The 18,993-nt window shown below is 50.9% G+C and overlaps 7 non-coding genes across 7 annotated transcripts; 3 read left to right on the forward strand and 4 right to left on the reverse strand.

Moving 5' to 3' along the window:
* Window positions 1–930: 930 nt before the first annotated feature.
* LOC148633637 (5S ribosomal RNA) lies at window positions 931–1,049 on the forward strand. The gene has a single exon (XR_015933903.1). It is a non-coding gene; the product is annotated as a 5S ribosomal RNA (ribosomal RNA).
* Window positions 1,050–1,686: 637 nt separating this feature from the next.
* Window positions 1,687–1,850, reverse strand: LOC148633638 (U1 spliceosomal RNA). The gene has a single exon (XR_015933904.1). It is a non-coding gene; the product is annotated as a U1 spliceosomal RNA (small nuclear RNA).
* A 1,807-nt stretch (window positions 1,851–3,657) lies between these two features.
* Window positions 3,658–3,776, forward strand: LOC148633639 (5S ribosomal RNA). The gene has a single exon (XR_015933894.1). It is a non-coding gene; the product is annotated as a 5S ribosomal RNA (ribosomal RNA).
* A 6,032-nt stretch (window positions 3,777–9,808) lies between these two features.
* On the forward strand, window positions 9,809–9,925 carry LOC148633640 (U5 spliceosomal RNA). Its single transcript, XR_015933911.1, has one exon. It is a non-coding gene; the product is annotated as a U5 spliceosomal RNA (small nuclear RNA).
* Window positions 9,926–10,413: 488 nt separating this feature from the next.
* Window positions 10,414–10,484, reverse strand: trnag-gcc (transfer RNA glycine (anticodon GCC)). The gene has a single exon. It is a non-coding gene; the product is annotated as a tRNA-Gly (tRNA).
* Window positions 10,485–14,322: 3,838 nt separating this feature from the next.
* trnag-gcc (transfer RNA glycine (anticodon GCC)) lies at window positions 14,323–14,393 on the reverse strand. Its single transcript has one exon. It is a non-coding gene; the product is annotated as a tRNA-Gly (tRNA).
* A 957-nt stretch (window positions 14,394–15,350) lies between these two features.
* Window positions 15,351–15,432, reverse strand: trnas-cga (transfer RNA serine (anticodon CGA)). The gene has a single exon. It is a non-coding gene; the product is annotated as a tRNA-Ser (tRNA).
* Window positions 15,433–18,993: the final 3,561 nt, after the last annotated feature.

An 18,993-nucleotide genomic window follows, 5' to 3' on the forward strand; every position in this document is an offset into this window, starting at 1 on the left:
TTCTCCCCGGTGACTAGATCTGGCCCTGCGACTCTCGACTGGGCTCACCCCCGGGGCAGCCCAGCAGGTGTCAGCCTGGCCGGCACCCGGATGGGAGATTCCCCCCCGGAAAAGCTCCGGTTGCTGCTGGTCCTGCAAGAGGTGTGACTGGGACCAGTAGGGAGCGCTCACCCTGCGGGCTGTGTGGCTCTCTTACGCCCCAGCCTCCTGATGGGGACACTCTGCTGCACAAACAGGCGCCGTCCTTCGGGGGAGGCGTCAAACCGAGGTCCCGACCCTCCTTGGCCATTAGGAAACCCCAGGGCGTCTCTCAAAAAGAGACGCCGGGGGTGTCCCTCTGGTGTTAGTGCTCCCCTTTACCCATCAGTCGGGGTCTCCTCCTAATCCCCGTCTCACCTGTAACAATCAATGACGAGGCCCCCCTGTCCGTGAGATTTAGTACTCGCGCAAGAGACCGGGGGCAGAGCGCGAACGCGGTCCCCCGCCCCCCACAAAGTGCGCGCTCCGGGTTCCCTCTCGGGGCCCTGCAACACAGCGGAAGGGCAGCGAGAAGGAGCCTCTTGCTCTGACGCCGCAAGGCCACAAGAGGGCGGAGGCGCCGCGCGCCCGGCCGACGTGTTGGACCGGTGCGCTTTACGTGCTGAAATAAACACGCGAAAGCCCTGAAATGTTTCCAGAGTGCTGTGCACTGGAGGTTTTTGTCTGGTGAAGACTTGCCTGGTGCTCCTCCGTGCAGATTGTTTGTCCTCCTCCAGTGTGGGACGAGCCAACACAAGGGAGCGCATTCGCCAACATCCAGGCACGCAATGCGATTTGGAAAGCAGCTCCTTTCCAAAGAGTTGCACACGAACGATCCTTCAGTCCCACTCGGGGGGCACGGAGCTCCTGCCACACACAGCTTTAAGTAGCGAGTCAGGCGCCGGGGCTTTCGCTTACGGCCACACCACCCTGAACACGCCTGATCTCGTCTGATCTCGGAAGCTAAGCAGGGTCAGGCCTGGTTAGTACTTGGATAGGAGACCGCCTGGGAATACCAGGTGCTGTAAGCTTTTGCTCTCCCGGCCAGCAGGGGTCGCCGTTGGTGCCGTAGGCTTTGGGAGGAAAACCTGCAGGATGGAAAGGTGATCTATAGCCTCATCTCTAGAGATGTTTTGTTGCTGTGGCATGTGTGTGACCCATATTCAAAAAAAAAAAACCCATCTGTAAAACGAATATCGAAGCTGCCTCTAAATCTGCAAATGAAGATGAGTCGATAAACCACTCGTTTTTCGTATAACTAGACATATATTCATTTGTTACCGATTTCATTCATTGAGCACAGATACAATAGAGGTACAGCCATTCACTGTTTGACATGTCTGCACTGGTACAGAACCGAGCAATCAGAAAACGGGTGAAACTGTCTTTAGACTCAGCATACAGTACCGAGGCCCCCCATGACCAAATAAAGGCTAACCTCGATAATCAGCCTTAAGAACGCAGACTACAGCAAAACGACTGACTTTGAAAAGGGAATGAATGTCCGGAAGGAGTAGTGGAACTAGCTTGAGATGCTTCTCCGGACCCCTAACTAAAAGCCAGCAAGAACCAGCAGCGGCGTCCACTCCTGTCGAACCGCGATCCTTCCGCAGCCACGCAGCTCGTGGTGTCCTAACCCTCCCGTATCTAATTTTGGACCAAGCACATCAGGGGAGAGCACGAACGCAGTCCCCCACTACCAGAAATTATGCAGTCGAGATTCCCACATTTGGGGAATTCGCAGGGGTCAGCACAGCCGGAGTGCAATGGCCGAGCCTCGCCCTGGGTGAACCTCCTTCTTGATCAAGGTATCTCCCCTGCCAGGTAAGTATGAGTTAAACAGGCCCCTGCAAGCGGCCCGCACCCACAGCACAAATCGCGCAGCCTAGGCCACCTCCTCGCCCCGCACGCCACCGCCTCCTGCTAGGCCCACTCTTTCACACACTCACACGCCACACTAACACTCAAAAGTGTGGGCAAAACGAGAAAACGAGCGCGCCGTTTCCTACACATCTGCAGTCGCCGTTGCGCATTCGCAGCATGTCCCGGGATGCAATTCGGCCTCATTTGCATAACTCCAGACCGGCAGATCGCCACGCAAGCTCGCGACGTGCGCCTGCCACACACCGAACAAACCTTTTCAGCAATTTCCAAAAAACGGGCCTGCTCGCCTGCCCACAAGGCTCCGTCTCTTACCTGCTCTCCAGAGCCTGCTGCCTTCTGTGCTTTTCTCTCGGCACCGCTGCAGTGCACACAACTCCTGCAGCGGGAGGGGGGGAGAAAGTTCCCGCGCTCCGCCGCAGGGAAGGCTCGCTCCGTGCGCACACGTCCTTTCGATGCCACTCCAACAAGTGCTCCGCATTAGCTGCGTCGGGGCTCCGGCGTGTCGCACCTTACCTCACCTCGCACTGCCCCCTCCTTGAATGTCTGCCGCTGGGCATGCCCCGCTCTCCTCCGCCTTATCTTATCGCGTGTGAGCACCGACAATGGCCACAATGCCGGGGAATGGCACCTGTAAAGTGTTAATTGGGGCACAGGAACAGCCCGTCTCGTCTCGGGGGGGCCGGCTTCAGAGACAATACAGCAAACACAGCGGGGCGGGGGAAGAAGACGACACCACACATGCGGGTACATTCAGCTCCGGCGGGAACGAGACATTTGTCGGTCTTTTCAAATGCCGAGAGCCGAGCAATCCTTCACTTGTATCGTTTCTCCCCGGTGACTAGATCTGGCCCTGCGACTCTCGACTGGGCTCACCCCCGGGGCACCCCAGCAGGTGTGAGCCTGTCCGGCACCCGGATGGGAGATTCCCCCCCGGAAAAGCTCCGGTTGCTGCTGCTCCTGCAAGAGGTGTGACTGGGACCAGTAGGGAGCGCTCACCCTGTGGGCTGTGTGGCTCTCTTACGCCCCAGCTTCCTGATGCCGACACTCTGCTGCACAAACAGGCGCCGTCCTTCGGGGGAGGCGTCAAACCGAGGTCCCGACCCTCCTTGGCCAATAGGAAACCCCAGGGCGTCTCTCAAAAAGAGACGCCGGGGGTGTCCCTCTGGTGTTAGTGCTTCCCTTTACCCATCAGTCGGGGTCTCCTCCTAATCCCCGTCTCACCTGTAACAATCAATGACGAGGCCCCCCTGTCCGTGAGATTTAGTACTCGCGCAAGAGACCGGGGGCAGAGCGCGAACGCGGTCCCCCGCCCCCCACAAAGTGCGCGCTCCGGGTTCCCTCTCGGGGCCCTGCAACACAGCGGAAGGGCAGCGAGAAGGAGCCTCTTGCTCTGACGCTGCAAGGCCACAAGAGGGCGGAGGCGCCACGCGCCCGGCCGACGTGTTGGACCGGTGCGCTTTACGTGCTGAAATAAACACGCGAAAGCCCCGAAATGTTTCCAGAGTGCTGTGCACTGGAGGTTTTTGTCTGGTGAAGACTTGCCTGGTGCTCCTCCGTGCAGATTGTTTGTCCTCCTCCAGTGCGGGACGAGCCAACACAAGGGAGCGCATTCGCCAACATCCAGGCACGCAATGCGATTTGGAAAGCAGCTCCTTTCCAAAGAGTTGCACACGAACGATCCTTCAGTCCCGCTCGGGGGGCACGGAGCCCCCGCCACACACAGCTTCAAGTAGCGAGTCAGGCGGTGGGGCTTTTGCTTACGGCCACACCACCCTGAACACACCTGATCTCGTCTGATCTCGGAAGCTAAGCAGGGTTGGGCCTGGTTAGTACTTGAATGGGAGACCGCCTGGGAATACCAGGTGCTGTAAGCTTTTGCTCTCCCGGCCAGCAGGGGTCGCCGTTGGTGCCGTAGGCTTTGGGAGGAAAACCTGCAGGATGGAAAGGTGATCTATAGCCTCATCTCTAGAGATGTTTTGTTGCTGTGGCATGTGTGTGACCCATATTCAAAAAAAAAAACCCGTCTGTTAAACGAATATCGAAGCTGCCTCTAAATCTGCAAATGAAGATGAGTCGATAAACCACTCGTTTTTCGTATAACTAGACATATATTCATTTGTTACCGATTTCATTCATTGAGCACGGATACAATAGAGGTACAGCCATTCACTGTTTGACATGTCTGCACTGGTACAGAACCGAGCAATCAGAAAACGGGTGAAACTGTCTTTAGACTCAGCATACAGTACCGAGGCCCCCCATGACCAAATAAAGGCTAACCTCGATAATCAGCCTAAAGAACGCAGACTACAGCAAAACGACTGACTTTGAAAAGGGAATGAACGTCCGGAAGGAGTAGTGGAACTAGCTTGAGATGCTTCTCCGGACCCCTAACTAAAAGCCAGCGAGAACCAGCAGCGGCGTCCACTCCTGTCGAACCGGGATCCTTCCGCAGCCACGCAGCTCGTGGTGTCCTAACGCAGTCCCCCACTACCAGAAATTATGCAGTCGAGATTCCCACATTTGGGGAATTCGCAGGGGTCAGCACAGCCGGAGTGCAATGGCCGAGCCTCGCCCTGGGTGAACCGATTTTGATTTTTCGATTTTTAAGAACTTTATTTTCTTTTCACAATAAAATACAGGACATCACAAATCAGAAAGCTTTACATTAATATACATACTTAAAACAGTGTATATGATCACATCTCATTACATTTTGACACGGTAACAGTTACATAGTAACAATTTCTTTTTTTCTGATGCAAATCACATTCTTTACTTAAACATGATAATGTTTTTCACAGTCTCTTGAGATATTGACCTATGCTCTCTATTTCCCACAGATTTTCTGCTTCCTCCCTCCCTTCTCTCCACAGATCTCTGAGGTAATAGTTCTCTCGGGTGATGAACAGGGCCAGGCTACCTGCTGCCTTGACTGGGACCTCGATGCCTTTGAACAGCCCCATGTTCCTCAGTCTCCACAGGGCGACTTTCCCACTGTTCACCACGGCCCAGATCCTGTCAAACACGTCAGGAGGAAGTTTGACAGGAGAGATGCCGTATATGACGAAAGCAGCGGTCAGGGTAAATTGGGGCGAGAGTGCCTGCAACCAATCTTCAAACTGTGCCCAGAAGGCCTTAGCAAAAAAACAGGACCACAGGAGATGGGTCACAGTCTCCTCCTCGCCGCAGCCCACCCTAATGCAGCGAGGGCTGGGGGTGAGGCCCCTACGGTACAAGAAAGTTCGTACCGGTAAGCACTGGTGGACGACACTCCAGGCTAAATCTCTGTGAATGTTGCACAGAAACTTAGAGGATGTGTGTTTCCACACCTTCCTTGTTTGGGCTGATGTTAAAATGCCCACAGGGGTGTGCCTATTATTCTGGGGTGCAACGAAATCTTCCAGTTTTTGGACGCTGACATCTCGGAGGGGAATATGGCCAATTGGGTGAGATCTTAGAAAACTTTTAACTGTCCCATAAATTGCAGGGCATGTGTCAGAGAGTGGGACATCCAGCTTGGGTCTGACACCCCACACTCTGAACACCTCCCTACCTACCCAGAGCCTGGAAAAATAAGTCCAGGTACGCGCTGCAGGTGCTGTTGCAAAGCCTCTCAGCACAGAGGCCAGGAAAATGCACAGCAGCTTCGTAGCAATATCTGGGACAGACTTCCCCCCTGAGGGTAGCGGCCTGTACATTATTTCCCTTCTGAGTCTTTCCTGCTTCCCACCCCATAGAAATTGAAACATCAATCTCCTCAGCACCGCCGCAACACGGTGTGGGATTGGGAAGGTAGAAGCCAGAAAAATCAAGACAGGCAAGAGCTCGGCTTTGATGACCAGCAGCTTCCCTGTCATGGTGAGGTCTCGGTCCTTCCATTGCATCAGTTTTTTGTTTAAGATTGGCAATTTGTTCTGCCAATTTACTGTTCCCATCTCTTCTCCAAAATACACCCCCAGGACCTTAATTCTCTTCTCTTGCAGCCTGAGATCATGTCCTTCTTTTGGCTCCCTCCAGTTCTGATAAAAAATCTCACTCTTAGATTTGTTAATTTTTGCAGAGGAAGCCAAGGAGAAACGATCACAGCACTGCAGAGCTCTGCTAATTGAGGCATTGTCAGAGAGGAGCAGGGTGACGTCATCCATGTATAGAGATGTCTTTACCTCTCCTCCCCCACTTCCAGGCACTGGTATCCCATTAATGGCCTGATCCTGGCGCAAGGCACAGGCTAAGGGCTCCATAGCCAAAACGAATAACAAGGGGGATAATGGGCAGCCCTGCCTCACCCCTGAACAGACTTCAAAGGGGCGTGATCTATTGCCATTAACCATTACTCTGCTGTTGCTACCTGTGTACAGCAGGTTAATCCACTTTCTCATGATGGGGCCAAACTTCATGTGCTCAAGTACCGATGTTAAGTACTGCCGGTTTAGGCGGTCAAAGGCCTTTTCTAGGTCTACACCTAAAATGCACAGAGGGAAGGAGCGATCCTCTGAGTACAGACAGACATCCCTCAACAAGGAAAGGTTGTCGCTCATCAGGCGTCCTGCTATCCCACAAGTCTGTTCTTTCCCTACCAGTGAGGCCACTACATTTTGTAGGCGCAGGAAAAGGGCTTTGGACAGGATCTTAGTGTCCACGCCTAACAGGCTGAGGGGTCTCCAGTTCTTTATGTCATTCTTTGCTCCTTTCTTAAACAAGAGAGAGATAGTGCCTTCTCTTAAGGAGTCAGGCAGCAATTCTGTCTTATAGCTTTCCTCGAATAGGAGCAGTAGCGGATCCTGAAGCAGATCCCAAAAGGTGCAATAAAATTCTTTAGGGAGCCCGTCAGCACCCGGAGTTTTCCCCTTCTGTAAGCTCTCCATAGCCTGTCTCAGCTCTTCTACTGTCAAATCCCTCTCAAGTACTTCCCTATCTTCTTCACTCAAAACGTTTTCTAGCTTTGAGGTAAAAAAATGAATTTCTTCATCCTTTACCTCTGTAGAGCTGTACAGTCTTGAGTAGAAGGCCTCGGTGCAGGAGAGGATAGCACTCGGCTCTGTTCTCTCTCGTCCCTCCTCATCAACTACACTTTCCATGACAGACTTGGAGCCTACCACTTTCCTGAAAAAGAGGCAAGTACACTTCTCATTTTCTTCCAAGAACTGCACTCTGCTTCTTAACAGCACTCTTCGACTACTTTCTTCGGCTATGCTCCGGATGTCCTTTTTTAAAAGGGTGATATCCTCAAGCACATCGAAGCCACTGTGCAGCATCGTGTAGAGACGCTGCAGCTGCCTCTGTTTCCTGGCTAGCACTCCTCTCCGTCTGGCAGCAGCCTTCCTTCCCTCAGCCATGAAAAAGACCTTTGTCCTCATCTTCACCTCCTCCCACCACTCTCCTACTGACCCGTACAGACACTGCAAGGACAGCCACTGTGATAGTTTCTCCTTGTAGCGGGATACTACCCCCTCGTTCTCTAGCAGCTTTGTGTTGAGTTTCCAGAGGCCTGGGCCAAAGACAGTCCCGCCCTGGAGTTCCACTCTACACCCTAAAGTCTGATGATCTGAGAAGAAGACAGGCTGAAGAGTGACCCCAACAACTTTCACTCTCTCTGAGACAAAGCAAGAGTCAATTCTGGAGCTGCTATTCCTCCCTGACCATGTATATCCTGCTGTTGTGGGATATATACATCTATATGTGTCTGAGAGTTTAAAGTCTTGAACTAAGTTTTGCAGGGCCAGTGAGCTGGAATCCAATTTTATCGGAGAGCTAGACTGCCTGTCTGTGTGCTCTAAGATACAATTAAAATCCCCTCCCACTATCACGTCTGTGCTACTTAACAATAGGGGAGAGAGTGCCTTGAGTAGCTCCACCCTTCCTCCCACGTCAGTAGGACAATACACATTGATTAGCCGCAGGTTAACGGTCCCCCATTCCACATCCACACACAGCAACCTGCCATCTATGACCCTCTGAATACTTTTCAATTTGAAAGCCCATCCTTTGAAAAGAATGGCCACGCCAGAGGCTCTGTTGTTATTGTCCCCTGACCAAACAGAAGGCCCTTTATCCCACCTATCTTCAAAGCTTTTATACCTCTCTTGATAGGCTAAAGCACACTCCTGCAACATCAACACATCTCCCTCTCTCTGCTGGAGGTAATCAAAGACACACTGGCATTTAACTCTGTCATTGATACCTCTGGTGTTAAGAGAAATTATGTTTAGAGCCATATTACATAAGAAAGTGGAACCAGTCTTTACAAAACACATTTCTCTTCGGTCTCACCTGTTACCTTCTTCTTTTTTCTTTTTCTTCTTACCAATTTCCTGCCAGCCATCCTCTGAATGAGCCTTCATCAGGGTGGCAGCAGTAAAAGCGTTCACGGAGTCCATTTCAAGGAAGGGGGTAGAGGGAGGGGTGGAGGGGTTCCAGCTGTCCCCATCGCCATGCTCTCCTTCCTCCTCGCTCGGGGAGAAAACAGAGTCATTTTTCCTTTTCCTCAAGTCCAGCTCCTGGGAGCACTGAGGGGAAAGGGGTGCAGCCGATGCACCAGTCTCCTCTTCCCCCTCACCCACCAGCTGTTGCAGATCCTCCGTGACGGACTGGATGGAGGAGAGGAGGGCATCTGTAGCACTTGCAGAGTCTGAGAAAAGCAGCTCCGCTGAATCCTGGGTATCGTCGCTGGACCCGCTCCACTGGTGGGGGCCCCGCACTGGCCCTCGTTCTGAGGAGCAGGAGTGGGGGAGGGGTCCTCGCTGTTCTCGGGGGTTTTCAAACCCTTGTGCTTGTCTGGTGCAGTCTGCGGTTGTGGGAGCGTAGTGGATTTCTCTTCCACCGGCCCCGGAGCCACAGCAGGACTGATCCTGGCTGGAGGCTGAGACTCTTTGTCCAACAAGGGTTCTTTGTTTGACTTGTTGTTTGCTTTGGCTTTTCGGGCCGGTTTGGCTGAAACAAGCACTGCCTCATCCTTTCTCATTTTGAGTTTATTGGCGTAGGCGTGAGGGCAGTTCTTAAAAACGTGTCCTTCCGAGCCACATAAATTGCACTTTGGCAGCATTGAACAGTCAGAGGCTAAATGTCCCTGTTTGCCACAAGTCTTGCAGCATTTCACAGTGCAGGACGATGCCAGGTGTCCCACAGCACCACAGTGCCGACACACCTTTGGTTGTCCCACATAAAAAACATAGCCATTGCAGGCGCCCAGCCGGATTGTAGAGGGCAGGTGCCTTAAGCCTCCATTTACATTGTCCGGTAGCAAGCGAACCTCAAATTTTCTTGCTCCTGTTTTTATACCGTCAACATCTCTAACCTCAGTTCCATGGTGGACAGTGCAGTACTGCTTAAGCCAGGTGTGAATGTCCTCCGTCTTTGCCATTTCCGAGAACATAACAACATGCACCGTTTTCCTCTCTCTCTGTGTCAGAGGCTGCAAGTTGATCTTCTCAAGGGCAGGAACTTTCCCTCTTTTTGCCTCAAACACATCCACACATTGTTCAAACAGAGAATAGGTAGCAAAAACAACCTCAAATGCTTTCTGACCTGGGAGAGCGAAGATGAAATACAAGTGCCGAGGTTCAAAGCCAAGTTCCTTCTGTAACACTTTTCTGCTGAACTGCATACGATCCATGAAGAGGTCATCCAAAAGCTCAAAACGTACAGCATTCTTACGGGATCCAAAGGTTGCCATCTCAAACTGCAAAACAAACACTGCTTCCACAAAACAAGAAAACAATCCAACTACTCCAACTACAGGCTGATCAAGGTATCTCCCCTGCCAGGTAAGCCGAGAGCTCCAGGCGATGAGCCCGGAGCTGAACGGGCCCCACTGGCTCGTTTGTAAGGCCAGGTGCATTGCCAACCACGACCGGCAGGGCAGAGGACTTGAAGGCGGCCTGGGCTCCTGCAGCTGTCCAGCCACGCACTCTGGTTTCTCTTCATCTCGTACAAATCTTTTGCCTTTTACTAAAGATTTCCATGGAGAGGAGCATGAATGAGTTCCATACAATTTTTGTGCTTCCCTGCCTTCGGGTGGGGCGCAGCTGGGCTGGTCAAAGAGAGAAAACAAAACCACTCACAATCGCTCTTACAATGCAGTAAGTACCACAGGCTACTTAAACACATGAATGCAAAACAGCATTTTTCAGCTGATTTAAAATGTACCTAAAGGAGAAGCATTATTGAAGACCATCAATTACCAAGAGCTTTTGTCAAAGGTTTTGGTGGTCATTTTGAATGACCACAGAGCGCTGTGACCTCGTTTTTACATCTCATCCAAAAGACAGCGCCCTTTTACAACACAGCATCTCCGTCACTATACTGGGGCATTGGGACCCGCACAGACCTCAGGGTGAGCGACCCACCGCCGGCACCATTAACACTGCTTCCAGCTGGAAGCTTTGTTTTTCCCTGTAGCTCACCCTCATCCGGGTACTGACCTGGCTCACACCTGCTTAGCTTCAGTGGGTTTTCAGTTGCGAGTTGCAAGGGGATGCAAGTGATGGAGCCGCTCGCTGCAAAAGCCACTGCATTGGCCGGGAATCGAACCCGAGCCTCCCGCATGGCAGGCGAGAATTCTACCACTGAACCACCAATGCTCAGTGTCTGGGCCTTCAAAAAAGACGCTTTTTTGGTGCTCTGTGCAAAACACATTGACATCTGCTTCCAGCTGCAAAATGCCATTCGCGGACGCTGAAGAACTTATTTCCAATGCAGCGGGTACAAGCGATTGGGCGTTTTAAAACCACCAGGAACAGCAAAGAGGCGCGCTTCTTTGCTTGTGCCGAAACACACCGACTGGAGGCGGACAACGTAGTCGGCAGAATTGGAACCAGCGCGGGGAAACCCCGATGGATTTCTAGTCCATCGCCTTAACCACTCGGCCACGACTACAGCAAGCCCCACCGCCGCTGCGTTCTTGCTACAATCTTACCTGGATCGCGAGGCGCCAGCGGAAGCCTATATCAAAGTCGTTCTCCGTTTCAAAAAAACATTTCCAAAATACAAGCCTTGCAGACAGACACGCCTCAGAGGACTTAAGGGTGGCTTCATGTCGGAATGATAAAGTCTCCCCGTCCGGACATGAAAATGCCACTTTGTTACACACAAAAAAAGAATCAACAACAGAGAAATGCCCACAAGCATTTGAAAAGCCGCACCACGTCGCACTTGAAATAGCTCTTACATTAGTGGTAGACACAGGAATCGCCTTTTTATTTACGCTCTTACCAACGCGATGGAAAGCAAAACAAAGCAAAGCAGAGCAAAACAAAACGAACAAACGAAAACCCTCACGTCCCGCACTCGCATATAACGCTGTTACGTGCCCAAGCGGTATTGTACGTCATCCTAGCACTGCACCCCGGGTCGTACGGTATATGGGAACGAGCACACGCCACGAATCGTCTCGAATCACTCCCTACAGCTGTAAGGCACCTTGAAGCGTGCACCCCCAACATTCTTCTTTGCGCATCTGTGAAAGGTAAACTCTTGAGCAAACTCAGAACCAGCTCTAAGGAAACTAATCCGATTAGACGTTACTTTGACTCATCTTTTTAAGCTCAGTGCTGGATTGCTCAAACTCCAGCTAGGGTTAGGGTTAGCATTCCCACGCTACTTAGACACTTTGTTTACGCTCAGTGCTGGATTTTGGGAACTTCAGGACGAGTGGGAATTTTCTCCTATCTGTCAATTCTGTATTGTTTTGGAGACTCTTGGCTGCCTATGTTGTACAGTGCAGCGTGAAGGAAACATTTTCCAAAACTGTCAGCTCAAAAGTTGTAAGAAAACCTCTCCAGCTGCTTTAACTCTTCATTTTCGTCATTTAATGTGACACTCGATGTACAGTGCCTTGCGAAAGTATTCGGCCCCCTTGAACTTTTCAACCTTTTGCCACATTTCAGGCTTCAAACATAAAGATATAAATTTTTTATTTTATGTGAAGAATCACCAACAAGTGGGACACAATTGTGAAGTGGAACGAAATCTATTGGATTTTTGAAACTTTTTTAACTAATAAAAAAATGAAAAGTGGGGCGTGCAAAATTATTCGGCCCCCTTGCGTTAATACTTTGTAGAGCCACCTTTTGCTGCGATTACAGCTGCAAGTCGCTTGGGGTATGTCTCTATCAGTTTTGCACATCGAGAGACTGAAATTCTTGCCCATTCTTCCTTGCAAAACAGCTCGAGCTCAGTGAGGTTGGATGGAGAGCGTTTGTGAACAGCAGTTTTCAGCTCTTTCCACAGATTCTCGATTGGATTCAGGTCTGGACTTTGACTTGGCCATTCAAACACCTGGATACGTTTATTTGTGAACCATTCCTTTGTAGATTTTGCTGTATGTTTGGGATCATTGTCTTGTTGGAAGATAAATCTCCGTCCCAGTTTCAGGTCTTTTGCAGACTCCAACAGGTTTTCATCCAGAATGGTCCTGTATTTGCCTGCATCCATCTTCCCCTCAATTTTAACCATCTTCCCTGTCCCTGCTGAAGAAAAGCAGGCCCAAACCATGATGCTGCCACCACCATGTTTGACAGTGGGGATGGTGTGTTGAGGGTGATGAGCTGTGTTGCTTTTACGCCAAACATATCGTTTTGCATTGTGGGCAAAAAGTTCGATTTTGGTTTCATCTGACCAGAGCACCTTCTTCCACATGTTTGGGGTGTCTCCCAGGTGGCTTGTGGCAAACTTTAGACGAGACTTTTTATGGATATCTTTGAGAAATGGCTTTCTTCTTGCCACTCTTCCATAAAGGCCAGATTTGTGCAGTGTAAGACTGATTGTTGTCCTATGGACAGACTCTCCCACCTCAGCTGTAGTTCTCTGCAGTTCATCCAGAGTGATCATGGGCCTCTTGGCTGCATCTCTGATCAGTCTTCTCCTTGTCTGAGCTGAAAGTTTAGAGGGACGGCCAGGTCTTGGTAGATTTGCAGTGGTCTGATACTCCTTCCATTTCAAGATGATCGCTTGCACAGTGCTCCTTGGGATGTTTGAAGCTTGGGAAATCTTTTTGTATCCAAATCCGGCTTTAAACTTCTCCACAACAGTATTACGGACCTGCCTGGTGTGTTCCTTGGTCTTCATGATGCTCTCTGCGCTTTCAACAGAACCTTGAGACTATCACAGAGCAGGTGCATTTATACAGAGACTTGATTACACACAGGTGGATTCTATTTATCACCATCAGTCATTTAGGACAACATTGGATCATTCAGAGATCCTCGCTGAACTTCTGGAGTGAGTTTGCTGCACTGAAAGTAAAGGGGCCGAATAATTTTGCACGCCCCACTTTTCATTTTTTTATTAGTTAAAAAAGTTTCAAAAATCCAATAGATTTCGTTCCACTTCACAATTGTGTCCCACTTGTTGGTGATTCTTCACATAAAATAAAAAATTTATATCTTTATGTTTGAAGCCTGAAATGTGGCAAAAGGTTGAAAAGTTCAAGGGGGCCGAATACTTTCGCAAGGCACTGTATAACTGGAGCCTCACATATGCAAATGGTGAGGCTCCAGTTCGACACCCAGTTCGACACCACTTTACAGTATATGACAAAAGCATGGCAGACTGTGCCGGACCGGCAGATAAGTTCCGCTTATTTTTACCATATTAAACATTGGAAATCCTCCCACTTGCATTTGTGACACTTGATTTTGGCTCCACCTAAGACACTCTTAAATCTTCAAACACTTTTCTCTTCTCCTGCAACACTCTTGTCTGTCAGCACTATGTGGCAGCGTTGCATGACAACCCCTCTCACCACGGAAAGGAACCTAACAGCTTCGGTAAGAGAGAAGAAAAGGACCTGGCCCGTACGAGGCTCAAACCCATGACCTTGGCGTTATTAGCACCACGCTCTAACCAACTGAGCTAACCAGCCTCATAACAGTGCTCCTCTCTGTGCTGCAAGAAATCGAACTCAGGGAATTTCTTTTGTCCTCCTTTGAATAGAAAGCCGTGTAATTCAGTGTACGGGCTTTCTCGCGCAGTTTCATGGTTCTTGTAACCCAAATCCTACACTGGCCTGAAGTGCCCCCCCATTTCACAGCATTTTTCAGCTGATTTAAAATGTACCTAAAGGAGAAGCATTATTGAAGACCATCAATTACCAAGAGCTTTTGTCAAAGGTTTTGGTGGTCATTTTGAATGACCACAGAGCGCTGTGACCTCGGTTTTACATCTCATCCAAAAGACAGCGCCCTTTTACAACACAGCATCTCCATCACTATACTGGGGCATTGGGACCCACACAGACCTCAGGGTGAGCGCCCCCCCGCCGGCACCATTAACACCGCTTCCAGCTGGAAGCTTTGTTTTTCCCTGTAGCTCACCCTCATCTGGGTACTGACCTGGCTCACACCTGCTTAGCTTCAGTGGGTTTTCAGTTGCGAGTTGCAAGGGGATGCAAGTGATGGAGACGCTCGCTGCAAAAGCCACTGCATTGGCCGGGAATCGAACCCGACCCTCCCGCGTGGCAGGCGAGAATTCTACCACTGAACCACCAATGCTCAGTGCCTGGGCCTTCAAAAAAGACGCTTTTTTGGTGCTCTGTGCAAAACGCGTCGACATCTGCTTCCAGCTGCAAAATGCCATTCGCGGACGCTGAAGAACTTATTTCCAAGGCAGCGGGTACAAGCGATTGGGCGTTTTAAAACCACCAGGAACACCAAACAGGCGCGCTTCTTTGCTTGCGCCGAAACACAACGACAGGAGGTGGACAACGTAGTCGGCAGGATTCGAACCTCTTTCTGTCTATTATATACTAAATATTCTCGTCTGTCTCTTGTTTGTATAGAACTGAATGTCCCTGACAATGTACTGTTAGTTTTAATTGAAGAACCGCATTTGTGTTCAAATATATCAGACAAGTTTACGTAACTGCTCATGCGACACTCAGTTGTAATTAGTCAAGAAATAAAGTCGAACAACAGCTGCGGGTTTGATTCTGAACGTATCAGATTGCAGCACCTTTTACTTCAATTGACAAATGATAGAGATTCGAAGAGAGATCCTTCCGACCAGCAAGCAAACCCACGGCTATTTCGGTTTTATATCTAGGCAACGTTGGTGTCTGCAATAGCATACATGAAAGCGTGATGCAATTTCTGTGGCTACATTTGTTGCACGTCATGCACAGTAAGAGTGTTTCTAACACCAAATAAAAAGTCAACAATTAGCGATCACGCCTTCTCCTCAGTTAACCCACTGAAACCCTTGCTGTTAACAGTTCTTTAATGCGTGCTTTACGAGCACCTACATATTGTGTCGGTTCTTTCAGTTTTATTCTTTAGGTTTTCAAAGGCATAAGTAGAACACCAGAGGTGCGAACGCAAGATGTGTGGTTATCTGAAGAACTCATTTCCATGGCAGCGGGGCCAAGCAATTCAGCGTTTTTATAGTACCAGGAAAGGAGAAGCAGCACTTCGCCTTTGCCGCGCAGGCACAAGGAGACGTGCGGCAGATGCCATAGTCGGCAGGATTCCAAACTGCGCGGGGAGTCCCCAATGGATTTCGAGTCCATCGCCTTAACCACTCGGCCACGACTACAGCGAGTTCGCCATCGCCGCATTCCTCCTTTAATCTAACACGGCGTGCGACGTGGCTGCGGAAACCTTTTCAAAGTCGCTCTCCGTTAAAAAAAATAAATACCTTTGACAAAATACGTGCCGGCAGACAGACACGCCTCAGAGGGTTTAAGGCTGGCTTCACGTTCAAATGATAAAGTCTCCCCGTCCGGATGTCAAAATGCAGCTGAAAAGTATTGCATGTTCATGTGTATTGCATGTGAAAGTATTGCATAATTGTGTCTGAAAATGAGCAATGGGCACCTGAGAGACTCATTTGCCTGTTTCACAAATGATCATATTTGACTAGAGATTCTGTTTGGGATTCAGTTGTGCATTCTGACAGCAATCCCTTTCAAAAAATGATACATTCTGGATGAGGTCAAAGGTGCAGGAACACTGTATTTAGGATGTGTTTGCACTTATTCTGTGTCTCTAGCTTCAACACAGTGATATATATATATATGCTCAGTGATTTTTTGGTACATGCCCAGGGCAATAATCATTATGAGGATTTATTTCCAGATGTGCTAGGGGTAGTGTTGTGAAATACTTCAACACACTGGATTGCAGGTTTAGACCCCCTGCACTCTTACTCCTTAAAAACCTGAAGCGTCTGGTGTCTCGCCGACGTCGAAAACCCCCCTCAGGCTGTACTCATACTCGGCTAACTGCTGTGGAACCCTGCGTGAGCAGCCGCTGCGCCACGGTGACGGCTGGCGACCCACGGATGCCCCACTATCGGCCGGCTCCAGCCCCGGCTGGTCCTCTAGAGCCTCCCCACACGGCTCCTCCTCCCGGGTCGGTAGGGGGCCAGGCGGTCTCGGTGCAGGACCACCACTCTCCCCCGTGTTTGCAACCGGACATGGTAGCAGACCTCGCCCACCACCCAGAGTACCTCAGCGGGCCCCTCCCACGACGGCGCCAGCTTAGGGCTGAGGCATTTGCGGCGGCACGGGTTGTACACCCAAACCGAGTCCCCGGGCTGGAAGGCAGGCCCCCTGCAGCGCAGGTCGTAGTGCCGCTTCTACCGGACCCCCGCCTGTGTCAAGTGGGTCCGTGCAAAGCTGTGCACCTGCTGCATCCGCTGCCGCAGGTCCCACTCGTAGTCCGGTCCAGCCAGCGGTGCCGACCCGTCTCCGGGCAGCGGGCCGTAGACCAGGTCCACCGGGGTTCACATTTCCCGGCCCAGCATGAGCGAGGCCGGGGTGCACCCGGTGGATTCCTGGACCGCGGTCCGATACGCCCAGAGCGCAAGGGGGAGGTGGCGGTCCCAGTCCCGTTGGTGCCGGGACACCAGGGTGGCCAGCTGGGTGGTGAGGGTACGATTAAACCGCTCCACCAACCCGTTGCTCTGGGGATGCAGCGGTGTGGTCCGCGTCTTGTGATCCCCAGGCGCTGGCACACTCTGGCGAAGACCTGGGACTCGACGTTACGCCCCTGGTCACTATGTAACTCCTCCGGCACCCCCAGCCTGGCAAACATCCCCTCCAGCAGTGCATCGGCCACCATGGGGGCACTCTAGTCCGGTAGGGCGAAGGCCTCCAGCCACTTCATAAAATAATCCATGGCCACCAAGACGTAGAGGTTCCCGGCCTCGGTGCGCAGAAACGGGCCCAAAACGTCCACCCACACCCGCTCCATAGGAGCCCCCGCCTGGTGTTGTTGGAGGGGGGCCCGAGACCGCTCGGGGGGACCCTTCTGCGCCACGCACACTGCACACGTTCGGCAGTACCGCTCCACGTCCCGGTGGCAAAGACCCCAATAAAAATGGCCTCGGAGGCGCTGCAGGGTATTTTTACCGCCGAAGTGCCCCACGCCCGGCTGGCCATGCACTGCTCGGAGCACCGCCCCGCGGAGCGACCAAGGCAACATCAGCTGCCACCGTACCTCGCCACTGGAGGGTACCCGCCACCCCCGGCACAGCACCCCGTCCTTTACCTCCAAGGCCTCCCACAGGATGCACAGGGCCTTGACAGACTTTGGGTGTGGGGCGAGCTTCTCTCGCTTAGGCCGCACTCCGGCTACCACTCCCAGCATGCCCAGCGGTACTACGAGTGCCTGGGGGAGCTTCCTCCTCACCACCAGGCGAGGGCGTTACAATACATAGAATATGCATGTAAAACGAACAGATCTTATCGAGAGGGTTATCAGAATACAAAAGGTATATATTCAGTCAGTTACAAAGTGTTACACATATCAAGAGGACATACGTTCAGTATATCATTCATTTAGACCATTTCATAAATGAACCTGGTTATAACTTCTACATTAGATACTGAAAACAAGTACATAACTCTTAGGAATTAAATTGATATCAACTGGTTGGGATAACAATTGAATTCTCGAGCAGTAATGCAGTGAAGTTGAATACTCATCCAATCTCTGGGGATTCAGATCTCCTGCGGGCACAAAGAAGCAGTTGCAGGCTTGTTGTTGTCCAATCCACGCTCTCTGTCTAGGTGCCAGGCTGTGCTGTGCGGGTTGCGACGGTGCGCTGCTGATGCTCACTGACCGGCTAGTTAGTGTTGGCTTTAACTAGCAAAGTTTGTGCACAGGAGAAAAGATGACTGTGGGTCCCAGCAAGTCAAGAAGAAGACCGGTTCGTTCCTGATGAAGAGCTAGTTCTGAATAGTGATTCAACTGTCCACAGTTCCGACCTGTTCTCGAGGCCTGCTGCTGGTGCTAACCTCGGGTGGATCCTCTGGTTATTCTCTGGCAACCTCCGCTCTAGACCCTTAGAACAAAGGAAAGTTCTGGCACTCGGACACACTGGCCGTTCCGTGGTTGTCCGGGCTGAGTCTCAGGATGGTCAGGAGGCGCGCTGTGAGAATGTCCTGCCCTTGAGAGCCTTCTGCTCCTGGGCTGTCCTGCCCTGGAATTCTCCTTTGAATTCCCTTTAGAAAACTCCACAGAATTCTCTACTGAATTCCCACTGAATCTCTCAGGCTCTCTGTGTTGCCTGTTTTTACCTGGAGGAACTTCAGCTCGTTGATTGGCTGAAAGTTCCATGGGCATCAGAGTCCCACGTGGGTTACTCGGCCCTACCAGTCCCTGATTGGTTGATCAAGGTGAGATATGAGTCACTTACTCCTGACACTTAGGAATGCAGTCCAGATGTCCATCTGGCACTCCCTAGACAGATAGGCACCAATGGATGACCATTGATCATGATAGCCAGGCTTAGCTAAGTGCATCCCCCTTTGGGAGCTGTCCCTTATCAAGGGAAACCTTAAATCAGCCTGCATGAATAGTTTCTCTGTGGCTGCACCACAGAGATGAACAGAGAGATAAGGCCTAATTTGGGAAAGCTCAGAAACACTTAATTCTTTCTTATTAATAAGCATCGCCGCTACACCGCCCAAAGCACTTCTAAAACAGGAGATTCGCGTTTGGGAATGCGCCCTGCCCTACAAATAAAACAGGTCTACGGGTCTGAAACCTGCTCCACGGAAAACAGCTCTGTTGCACTTTTGATCAAAGGGAGATTCGCTGTTCTTACTTTTTGATGACATAACACCCAAAGGGGCTTCTTTGGAGCTGG

Source organism: Lepisosteus platostomus, unplaced genomic scaffold (assembly GCF_059453375.1).
Source record: "Lepisosteus platostomus isolate fLepPlt1 unplaced genomic scaffold, fLepPlt1.hap1 Scaffold_46_H1, whole genome shotgun sequence".
Taxonomy (NCBI): Eukaryota; Metazoa; Chordata; class Actinopteri; order Semionotiformes; family Lepisosteidae; genus Lepisosteus; species Lepisosteus platostomus.